The sequence below is a fragment of the Neovison vison genome, chromosome 1 (assembly GCF_020171115.1).
Source record: "Neovison vison isolate M4711 chromosome 1, ASM_NN_V1, whole genome shotgun sequence".
In the NCBI taxonomy this organism is placed as follows: domain Eukaryota; kingdom Metazoa; phylum Chordata; class Mammalia; order Carnivora; family Mustelidae; genus Neogale; species Neogale vison.
In genome coordinates, this window is record NC_058091.1 from 68,797,922 (window position 1) to 68,809,761 (window position 11,840).

Below are 11,840 nucleotides of genomic sequence, written 5' to 3' on the forward strand. Positions count from 1 at the left end.
GAAATACTGAAGTCAGACCAGATAAAGACAGCCAAGTTTATATCTCTAGAAACAAGAGATTTTAACCTAGCAGTACAAGGGTACAAGCTTATACTAACTTGCATAGCTGAAGACCTGATCATATAAAGCTTCCAGGTCAAAGCAGATTCTAATGTCAATAATGATTGTAGGGAAAAAAAAATTATAACTTAGTGGAGAATATTGTACTTCATCCTTCCAAACCCAGGTGCTATGGTCATTTTAAGTTCATTTAAAGTCATTTGCAGTATACCTGACCACATCTGACCTATTCCAGTGCCAGACTTAATGTTTTAATCTTCCTAAAGGTTACCATAATTTTAACATTTAATTATTACTTTGTGGTGGGGCATATACCACAATTCAGTAAGGTAACCATCCCATATCATTTAAATTAGTTCTGTCTTGGATGCAAAAGGATATTATTTGTTCTAAATTAGGACTTCCCTTGTGTCTTTTCCTGATCTTTTTTCTGAGTAATTTAGAAGTTGTCTATGTTACATTAAACTTCTCAAGCCTGAAATGGAGGCAACAGACCAATACTTACCTTTGGAATGGTGTGGACATTTAAAATAAAGAGGCCGTTTTATAAACTAAAACATGCTTAATGCTAAAAAATTTATGTATTTTTTTAAGATTTTATTTATTTGAGAGAGAGCACTCATGTGGGCATGAGAAGGAAGGGGGGGTGGCAGAGGGGAGAGGGAAAAGCGGGCTGCCAGCTGAGAAGGGAGCCCCATGTGGGGCTCAATCCTAGTATTCCAGGATCATAACCTGAACCGAAGGCAGATGCTTAACCAACTGAGCCCCAAATGCTAAAATTTTAAACTTTTATTTTGAGGTAACAGTAAATTCACATGCAATTGTAAAAACCAATCCAGAGATCCCTCTCATATACCCTTCACCCAGTTTATCCCAATGGTAACATGCTGCAAAACTATTACAGTATCACCACCAGGATAATGACGTTGACAGTCAATACACAGAACATTTCCATATACAACATTCAAACACAAAGACTCCTCCTGAAGCCCTTTTATGGCCACACCAACTTTGCTCCACACCCACCCCCTACTTCCAACCATCATGTGTTCTCCATTTTTATAACTCTTATTTCAGTAACATTGTATAACCGGGATCATACAGTTTATAAACTTTTGGGGTAAGCTCTTTGCATTCAGCATAGTTCTCCAAAGATTCTTACCACTTGCTGCAAGTGCATCTGCTTGTTCCTGCGTTTTTCAGAGCTGAGTGGCTTTCCCCGGTATGGATGGATCACAGTTTAACCCTTTGCCTGCTGACGGATATCTGATCAGTTTGGGCTATTTTGAATAAAGCTGTTTTCATTTGTGTATAGGTGTTTGTGTGAACATAGACTTCATTTCTCTGGGATAAATGCCCAGCCCTGAAATTGCTGAATCATAGGACAGTTGAATATTTAGTTTTTAAGAAATTGCCAGACTTTTCCAGAGTGGCCATTCCAGTTTACATTCCCAGCAGCAATGTTTGAATGATCCAGTTTCTTCACTTCCTTACCGGCATTTGGTGATGTCACAAAGTTTTAATTATTGTAATAGGTTTTATTTTATACTTCACTAATGGCTAATGATGTTGAACACATTTCCATGTGCTTATTTGGCACCTACGTTTCTTCTTCGGTGATGTGTTTCTTCATGTCTTTTCCTCTTTTTCTAATTGGGTTGTTTATTTTTTCATTATTGAGTTTTGAGTTTATTTTTTAAAAATAGGTATTCTAGAGACTAGTCCTTTGTCCAATATCTAAAATAATTTGCAAGTATTTCCTCCCACTCTCTAGCTTGTCTTCCTCCTAACAGGGTCTTTCACAGAGCAAAAATTTTTCATTTTGATGGATGAAGTCCATTTTATCAATTTTGCCCTTTTATGGATCATGCTTTTGGTATCACAGACTCTTTGCTTAGCCTTAGATCACAAAGATTTTGACTTTTATCTTGTGTTCTTTTCTAAAAGTTCCGTGGTCTTACATTTTACTTTTAAGTCCATGATCCATTTAGAGTTAATTTTGTATGAAATGTGAGACTGACATCTAGGTTGGGTTTTTTTTTTGGGGGGGGGGTTTTTTGCCTTATGATGTTCAGTTGTTCCAATATTGTGTTTGTTGTAAAGGCTTTCTTTCCTTATTGAATGGTTTTTGCTCCTCTGTTGAAAACAAACTGGACAAGAATCAGTTGGACATATTTCTGTGGGTCTGTATTTGGGTCATCTGTTATATACCATTGATCTATGTGTCTATACCTCCACCAATACCAGACAGTATTGATTTTTCTATTTATTTTTTTAATACTTTATTTATTTGGGGGGGGGCTGGGCAAGCAAAAGCAGGGGGAAGGGCAGTGGGAGAGGGAGAAACAGACTCTCAGGCAAGCAGGGAACCTGCTGTGTGGTTTGGTGCCAGGACGCTGGGATCATGACCAGAGCCGAAGGCAGATGCTTAACCAACTGAACCACCCTGATTTTTCTATTTAATAAGACTTGAAATCATATAGACCTCTTGTTTCTACCTTACTCTTTTCCAAAATTAGATGTTTTAGTCCATTGTCTTTCCATATAAATTTTAGAATAATCTTATCCATATTTACACAAATATCTTACTGAGATTTTGATAAGAATTATGTTAAACCTCTATACCAGTTTGAGGAAATTTGCCATTTTACCATGTTGAGTCTTTGAATCCATGGTCACAAGGTATCTCTTAATTTGTTTAGATCTTCTTTGATTTCTTTAGTCAGTATTGTGTAGTTTTCAATGTATTAAGTTCTATATTTTCTTATTAGGTTTACACCTAAGCGTTTCATTTGTTTTTTGAGATTGTACATGATACTGTGTTTTTCACTCACATATTCATGGTTTTATTGCAACTATATATAGCATTGTTTTTTGTATGTTTATCTTGTATGCTGAGACCGTGCTTAACTCACTTACTAGTTCTAGGAGGTTTGTGTAGATTCCTTGGGATATCTTACATGATGATATCATCGGCAAGTAGCAATATTATTCTTTCTTTCTGATCTGTATGCCTTTTATTTCCTTTCTTAATTCAGTGCTGAGAACTTTCAGCACTATATGTGAATAAGAGTGGGGAAGAGATATCCTTGCCCTATTCCCAATCTCAGGAAAGGATTTGGTGTTGCAGCATTAAATATAAGGTTAGTGGTAGGTTTCTTGTAGATGCCCTTCATCGAGTTAAGGAAATTCCCTTTATTCCTATTTTTCTGAGCGTTTTTATTTTCATGAATTAGTGTTAAATTTTATCAAATGTTTTTTTCCTGCATCAATTGATGTGATCATATGATCTTTCTTCTTTAGCCTGTTAATATGGTAGGTACATTAATTGAATTTTGAATATTGAACCAGCCTTGCAACCCTGAAGTAAACCCTACTTGGTCACAATGTATAATGTTCTTTATATGTTACCAAATTATATTGACTAATGTTTTGTTAAGGATTTTTGCATTTGTATTCATGAGGGATATTGATCATAGCTTTCTTGTTTTGTTGTGTTTTGTCTGGTTTTACTGTCAGGGTAATAGCTTCAAAATGAATTAGGAAGTGTTTCTTCCTCTTCTATTATCTAAGAGATTGTTTAGAATAGATGTTAATTCTTTTTACACTTGATAGAATTTTCCAACAAAAGCATCTGGGCATTGGAATTTTGGTGAGGGAGTTTTAATTATAAATTAAATTTCTATAATAATTTATGGGGCTGTTTAAGTTACCTATTTCATATTGAGTTGCAGTAGTTTGTGTTTTTCAAAGAATTAGTCTATTTCATCTCAGTTTGTTAAGTTTATGTATGTAAGGTTGTAGTATTCCTTTGTTATACTTTTGATGTCTGTAGTGATAGCCCCTATTTTACTCCAGATATTATTAAATTGTGTCATATCACTTGTATTCTTTGAAAATCTTTCTAGAAGTTTGTCAGTTTTATTGATCTTTTCAAACAAACAGTTCTTTGCTTTATTAATACTCTATGTTATTTTAATGTTTTCCATTTTGCTATCTTCATTATTTTTTCCCTTGCTTTACTGGGGATAAGTTGAATATATTTTAGGATTCCATTTTTAATTTTTTGATGATGTTTTTAGGATTTTTTTTCAAACCATTTTATTGTTTGCTTAAGTATTGCATTATAAATATAAAGCTCACAACCTGTATGGTGTCATCCGTTTACCAGTTCTAGTCAAATGTAGAAATCTTACTTCCCTTCATGTCTCTTTACTCTTCCCTATTTCTGATTGTCTTAAATAGTACTTCTGCATATATTTAGAACCACATCCATGTTGTAATTTTTGCTTCAACCATCTAACATAATTTTGAAAACTCAAGAGGAGAAGGAAAGCCTACTGTACTTACCCAAATTTTTACTTACTATGTTCATTCATCCTTCTTGGTCTTCTAAAATTCCTTTGTGTATCATTTCCTCTCTGTTTAGGGAAATTTTGTTAAGCTTTTATTGTTCTTATTATATGTCTCTTTGCAATAAAGTCTCTTGGTTTTCCTTCCCCTAAAATTCTCTCGATTTTTCCCTTCATTTTGAAGGATGTTTTTACCAGAAATAAGATTCTACTTTCCTTTTAACACCAGCAAACTGGTGAAATTTTGAGATTTTTTTCCCCAAAAGTTCCTTCTGAACTCTGACTAATGATGAGAACCTCATTTTTTTTATATTCTTTTTCCATTATATGTAAGGTGTCATTTCTCTATTTCTTGTCCTTCCTCCCTTACGCCTTCCCTCTCTCTTTCCTTCCTTAGGTTTTCAAAAGTTGGACTATGATATGTCTTGGTGTAGATTTATGGAGTTTAACTTATTTAAGTTTTGATCAGCTTCTTAAATCCACTTACTTATATTTTTTGCCAAATAGAAGAAGTTTTCAGCCATTATTTCTTCAAGTTCTTTTCTGCCTTGCCTTTGTTCTTTCCTCTGGGACTCTGAAGACACAAATGTTAAATAATTTGTTATACTCTTGTAAGTCCCTAAGTTTCTGTTTATCTTTTTAAAAATTTCTTTCAGTTATTTGGATGGTTAATTTCTATTATTTTAACCTCCAAGTTTATTGATTCTTTCCTCTGTTTATTCCACCCTATTCCTCTGCCTCTTCTATCCTATTATTGAGCCTGTCAATTAAGTGTTTTATTCTGATTACTGTATTTTTCAGTTTTAATGTTTCTGGCCCTCTGCAGAAAAAAGTTTGTTGACCTCTGGAGTATAAAACTGATATAGTAGAGAGGGTCTACTTAAACTTAGTCAAAAGTTGGTTTCTTAAAAAAAATGTGTGTCTACACACACACACACACACACATACACACACATATAACTTTGGCAAAATTGATTAAGAAAAATTAGAGACATACAATTATTAGGAATGAAGATGAACTCAAGAAATAAACATGGGAGAGATTTAAAGAATAGTAGGATAATATAAAAAAACTTTATATCAATACATTACAAAACAGATTAAGTGAATAATTTATATCAAAAATGCAAATTGCCAACACTGACCAAGAAAGAAGTAGATGATTTCTCCCTCTGGCAGTAAGGTTGACTGGATATGCTCAATGATCCTTCCACTAAATACATTTTAGAAAAGTAAAACACATAATATTTGGTTTATTTTTTGACTCATTAGAAGGCAAGATAATCATTACAAATGAAAGTGAGTTAAACCCAAAGTAGTTGGGAAACAAAAAAGCTGTGATTCTGAGACAAATTATGGATTCCAGGTAAATAAAGTCAAGAAGCTGAACTAAGACTCCTGCATAAAACCAGGAATATTTAATGTATGAAAATAATTCTGGGGCGCCTGGGTGGCTCAGTGGGTTAAGCCTCTGCCTTCGGCTCAGGTCATGATCCCAGGGGCCTGGGATCGAGTCCCGCATCAGGCTCTCTGCTCAGCGGGGAGCCTGCTTCTCCTCCTCTCTCTCTGTCTCTCTGCCTACTTGTGATCTCTCTCTCTCTGTCAAATAAATAAATAATCTTTAAAAAAAAAAAGAAAGAAAATAATTCTGGGTCAGTAAATTCTGATGGTTACTCTAAAAAAAAATTAGGAAAGACTTCCTAATTAATTCTTCTGGATTAACTAATCAAATACATGGGGGAAATAAGCCATTTTGATTGAGAAACTGATTTTTATATTCAAGAACTTCAGATACTAGAATTAGAAGGAATGGAATGCTATGAAATGCTTAAAAAAAGTAATTGTGAATTAAAGTGATATGTGATAAGAAATATGTAAGAAGATCAGGCAGGGGGCACCTGGGTGGCTCAGTTGGTTAGGCATCTGCCTTCGGCCTAGGTCATCATTCCCTATCCCTCAGCAGCTCTCCTTGCTTGTGCTCTCTCTCTGTCAGATAAGTAAATAAAATCTTAAAAAAAAAAAAGCAGATAAAAACTTTAAGGAACTATGAGATATCATTGAAATATATAACTCAATGAATAGTTCAAGCATCTTAGTTACAGCTAAAGGAATCATTAGTTAACTGAGGAAATAACTAACACATATTGTATCAAAGACAGACAAGGAGAGAGAAAATATAAATGACAGATTATGAAACCCAAAAGACTGAAAATATCTGATACATGTCTAATTGAAGTCTCAAAGATAAAGCAAACAACAAAAACAAACAAACAAAAAAAACAGTTCAGTAACTGAACAAAGGAATTCAGTAGAGACTATCAAAAGTGGACTCAGTCATGCAGAAGAAAAAATCAGCAACTGGGGGATAAGACATTGGAAATTACCCGGAGAAGCAAAAAGAAAAACAATGAAAAAGTGAAGAAAGCGTATGGGAATTAGGGAATATAATGAATAGAAATAATATTCTCATTATGGGAATTCCAGAAGGAGAAGAAAAGAAAAGGTACAGACAATATATTTGAAGCAATGTGCCTGAAAGCTTCCCAAACTTAGGGAGAGAAATGGACATTCAGATCCATAAGGCCCAAAGGACCCTAAAGAGCTTGAATCTGAATAGGGCCACACTACACACATTATAATTAAACTGTCAAAGTTCAAAGATTAAAAAAGAATTTTAAGGGCAGCAAGAGAAAAGAGAGAAGTTACATACAAGGGAACTCCCATAAGACTATTGGTGGATTTCTCTGCAAATTTTTCAGGCCAGGAGAGAATAGGATAACATATTCAAAAAAGCAAAGAAATGGAAAGCTAAGTAGATCGATAGTTGCAATAAATATAGATAGCCTATTCCATCAGATAAAAGAAGTCTGTATTTCCTAATATATGCAGTTTACAAAAGACAGAAAGCACAAAGATAAAGACAGGAAGTAGGATTAAGAAAAATGATATAACAAGGAAATATACCACATTAGGATAGTTATATCAATACCAGCCCTTATAAATACTACAGTGAAAAGCTCTAATAAGGATAAAAACTGTCTAAAAATAATGAAAGCTTTAGTTAATGGAGTGGGGCTAACAATTCTAAACAGCGCTAAAAAAAAAAAAAAGTAGGAAAATCCAAAATTAGCAGAACTACAGAGGAAAAAAAAATGAAGAAACCTATTATACATCATTTCATTCAAGCGGCAAGAAAGTAAATATTTAGAACACAATAAACAAAACTAATTTAAAAAATACATAAAGGATCATGCACTCAAACTAAAGACATTTTCCTCAATCATGCATATAAGATTTAGAGGGAAAATGTTAGAAGAATATTTTTATGACCTCTAGTGAATATTTCTTAGAAAATATGCCAAAAAAACAGCCATAATCCACATAAGGTCAACCACTTTTCATTTAAAACCTCTCTGGAAACGGCATTGTTAGCTTTTTAAGAAACACTCAAAACCAATCAGCTAATCAAGGTCTAGTTAAACTCTAAAACTCCACTACACAATAGGTGGCATCCTATCTTAGTGTTTCTTCCCTAAAAACAAAAGCACAGTGCTCAGTGTAATTAACAATCTTTTAGGTTTTGGGTTTTTGTTTTGTTTTGTTTTGTTTTTGTTTTCAGTTTTAACCAATTTAAAGGAGATTTTCTTTAAATCTTAAAAAATCGGAAATTATTTCTAGCACATAAGTTACACTCATCAATTTTTTCATCGAGACACATTAAAAATAGAAATTACATTGTCAATATTTCTTGGTTGTCTGCCCAGTATCCATGCTACCCCTTGTCAGTTTTTAATAACCCCAGATTTTGGAATATTCTCTAGTGAGCAGCAGCCATGTGCTTTGGGAGGAATTGACCCCATCCTAACTCCAGAGATGCTGGGCACTCAGTCAGCCTGATCCCATTCCTTTTGTTTCAGTGAACAGTTCAAGAATGGGCAGAAACAGTCTGAGCAATCAGCTCGGGACCTATTCTCCTTCAGCCTATCATCCAATTTGAACAACACCTGAAATGTGGTACTCTGGAGGTGAAGCCAGACACTAATGCAATACTTTAATACTTCACGGGATGATACAGCTTTAATACTAAGAGCAATGTCAGGAATTTGGCTCATTCATTCATTCATTCATTCAATAACAGCTTGCTGAGTGCTTAACAAATGCTGGGCCCTGAGAAAGAGCAAAATCTTATTCAGCATATTCTCACCCGAGGATGATGAAATCGTTGATAACTTCCACACTTCATTAGAAACAAAGATCATCTCTTAAAACTTCATCTTGTATCTAGGAAGACTTCGGTTTTTTCAGTTGGGAATTTTAGTTCCAGAAAAAGAGCAAGACAATGAAAACATTGTATGAAAGGTTTCTTTCAAACTTTTCTCAATTGACAGTTTTTACCCCAATCATCATAATGCTGAGAGGCTTCAGGAGCACAAGTAACTCTGTGTTCAGACCAAAAACTTGGCCTCAGGAAGATGAATGATCAGACCTACTCACCATATGATTATAAGGGTCAGGTAGTTTAAAAAGAAATTACAATCTGAATTGAACCAAGGATGAACAGTGTTACCATTGAGCTACAGATCCCAGCTAATAAGCATAACCTTGTAAAGAGAGGTTAGTGTTTGGGAAACTGCATGTTCCTGCAGAAGGGCAAAGCTTTTGCAATATAAATAGTTGTAAGTGTACTAGCTTTCATCTTTGATGCCTTAACCCTCTGTGTTTAGAGTTTTGTATCCAGAGCTGGATAGAGAATTTTAGAGGCTCCAAATACAGAAAAGATTATGATGATAACCCCACATGTAATTGAAAATTAACTTTTTTAAAAAGTCATAAAACTCATGTAAATATTGGCATTAAAATTACTTTCTTCTGGATTTTCTTACTTTGAAGTGCTTTATGAATTCATCATGGATAAACTTTTCTTAGTCATTCTTAGTTTGTCTGCATTGCTGGTATCCTAAACACTTACACAGCCTGTTAGGTCATAATTCAACATTGATTACAAATCTATTAATCTTTCTGTAATTTCTAAAATGTAGATGGTGAAGAAGAATTTTATATCAGAGAGGAATTTGATAATTCACAGCAAACAAAATTCTTTGATTTTGGTCCTTCAGACATTCTTTCTGCATTGTTCTAATAAGGAACAACATTTAATCCCAAGTATATTACACAATGACAAGGTAATATGGGTTTCAGAAAGACAAAGCAGGTCTTAGTTTGGTACTATGCCTTATTTAGTTGATATTAAACATGATTGGAAGAGACAATTACATATGTACAGGTCACTGAGATTCAAAGGTCAGATGTTTTCTGACTTGCATTTCTAAGACTGGTAGTAATGTGCCTCAGGGAACTAGGTGAGTTCTAGCCAGTCATTTTTGACTGAATAATGAATGCTTAAAGGTTGACTCCTAGTCTCCAAAGCTATTGATGATTTGTAAAGTAGTATGATTTAACCCTTTTTAAAATCATTATATTAAGAACAAATTTAAAGTCCATAAGCTCCCATTTAATGGTTCCAATGAGACATTTGTGGGGTGCTTTTTTTTGTTTGTTTGTTTGTTTTCAAATCTAAAAACCTCCTTAAGCTCTGTGGAAGAGAGCAAAGAGAAATTGACTCTCTTGTTGGGGAAATCATTAACCGGGAACTATTTGTCATATCAAGATCTTAAGGCATAAGTAAGTATTACCCTTACTGAAGGAAATAAAAAAAAAATCTCTCAATACTCACCCAATACATATTTAATACCTTACTTTTTCTTTCAATACTTTTATCAAATTTTGTTTCTCTGCTTGACTGTTTCCAAATTATGTAAATTCAAGGATATTACTGTCTTTTACAAAATGACAATACTACTTAGGAGACACTATTTTTTTTATTGAAATATACACAATTACTGAGGAGAAACAAACACAGAGAGTGACACACACAGGCCACCATACAACGGTGACACAATTTTATCTGTTAAATAGCAGTTAAGTCACTGTTCAGTATGTGGTACTTTATTTTGGGTCATCAGTTATATTGATTGTCTCAGACTTTTAGCAAATTTGCCCTTGTAATTCCTTTAAAAGTTTTGAGGGCTCTTGGGAAAGCATTTGACAGGGAGAAGACAAATAGACTCTTTTTTTTTCTTTTTTTAAAGCTCTTTCTTTGTGAGACAAAGATAAACTCAAAATGGATAAAAGACCTCAACATGAGACAGGAATCCATCAGAATCCTAGAGGAGAACATAGGCAGTAATCTCTTTGATATCAGCCACAGCAACTTCTTTCAAGATAAGTCTCCAAAGGCAAAGGAAACAAAAGTGAAGATGAACTTTTGGGACTTCATCAAAATCAGAAGCTTCTGCACAGCAAAGGAAACAGTCAAGAAAACAAAGAGGCAACTCATGGAATGGGAGAAGATATTTGCAAATGACAGTACAGACAAAAGGTTGATATCCAGGATCTATAAAGAACTCCTCAAACTCAACACACACAAAACAGACAATCATATCAAAAAATGGGTAGAAGATATGAACAGACACTTCTCCAATCAAGACATACAAATGGCTATCAGACACATGAAAAAATGTTCATCATCACTAGCCATCAGGGAGATTCAAATTAAAACCACATTGAGATATCACCTTACACCAGTTAGAATGGCCAAAATTAGCAAGACAGGAAACAGCACGTATTGGAGGGGATGTGGAGAAAGGGGAACCCTCTTACACTGTTGGTGGGAATGCAAGTTGGTGCAGCCTCTTTGGAGAACAGTGTGGAGATTCCTCAAGAAATTAAAAATAGAACTTCCCTATGACCCTGCCATTGCACTACTGGGTATTTACCCCGAAGATACAGATGTCGTGAAAAGAAGGGCCATCTGTACCCCAATGTTTATAGCAGCAATGGCCACGGTCGCCAAACTGTGGAAAGAACCAAGATGTCCTTCAGCGGATGAATGGATAAGGAAGATGTGGTCCATGTACACTATGGAGTATTATGCCTCCATCAGAAAAAACGAATACCCAACTTTTGTAGCAACATGGACGGGACTGGAAGAGATTATGCTGAGTGAAATAAGTCAAGCAGAGAGCGCCAATTATCATATGGTTTCACTTATTTGTGGAGCATAACAAATAGCATGGAGGACATGGGAAGTTAGAGAGGAGAAGGGAGTTGGGGGAAATTGGAAGGGGAGGTGAACCGTAAGAGACTATGGACTCTGAAAAACAATCTGAGGGTTTTGAAGGGGCGGGGGGGTGGGAGGTTGGGTTACCAGGTGGTGGGTATTATAGAGGGCACGGATTGCATGGAGCACTGGGTGTGGTGCAAAAATAATGAATACTGTTATGCTGAAAATAAATAAAAAATAAAAATTAAAAAAAAGAAAAAGATCTTTCTTTGTGAGAGAGAGAGATCACAGGCAGGGGGCGGGGC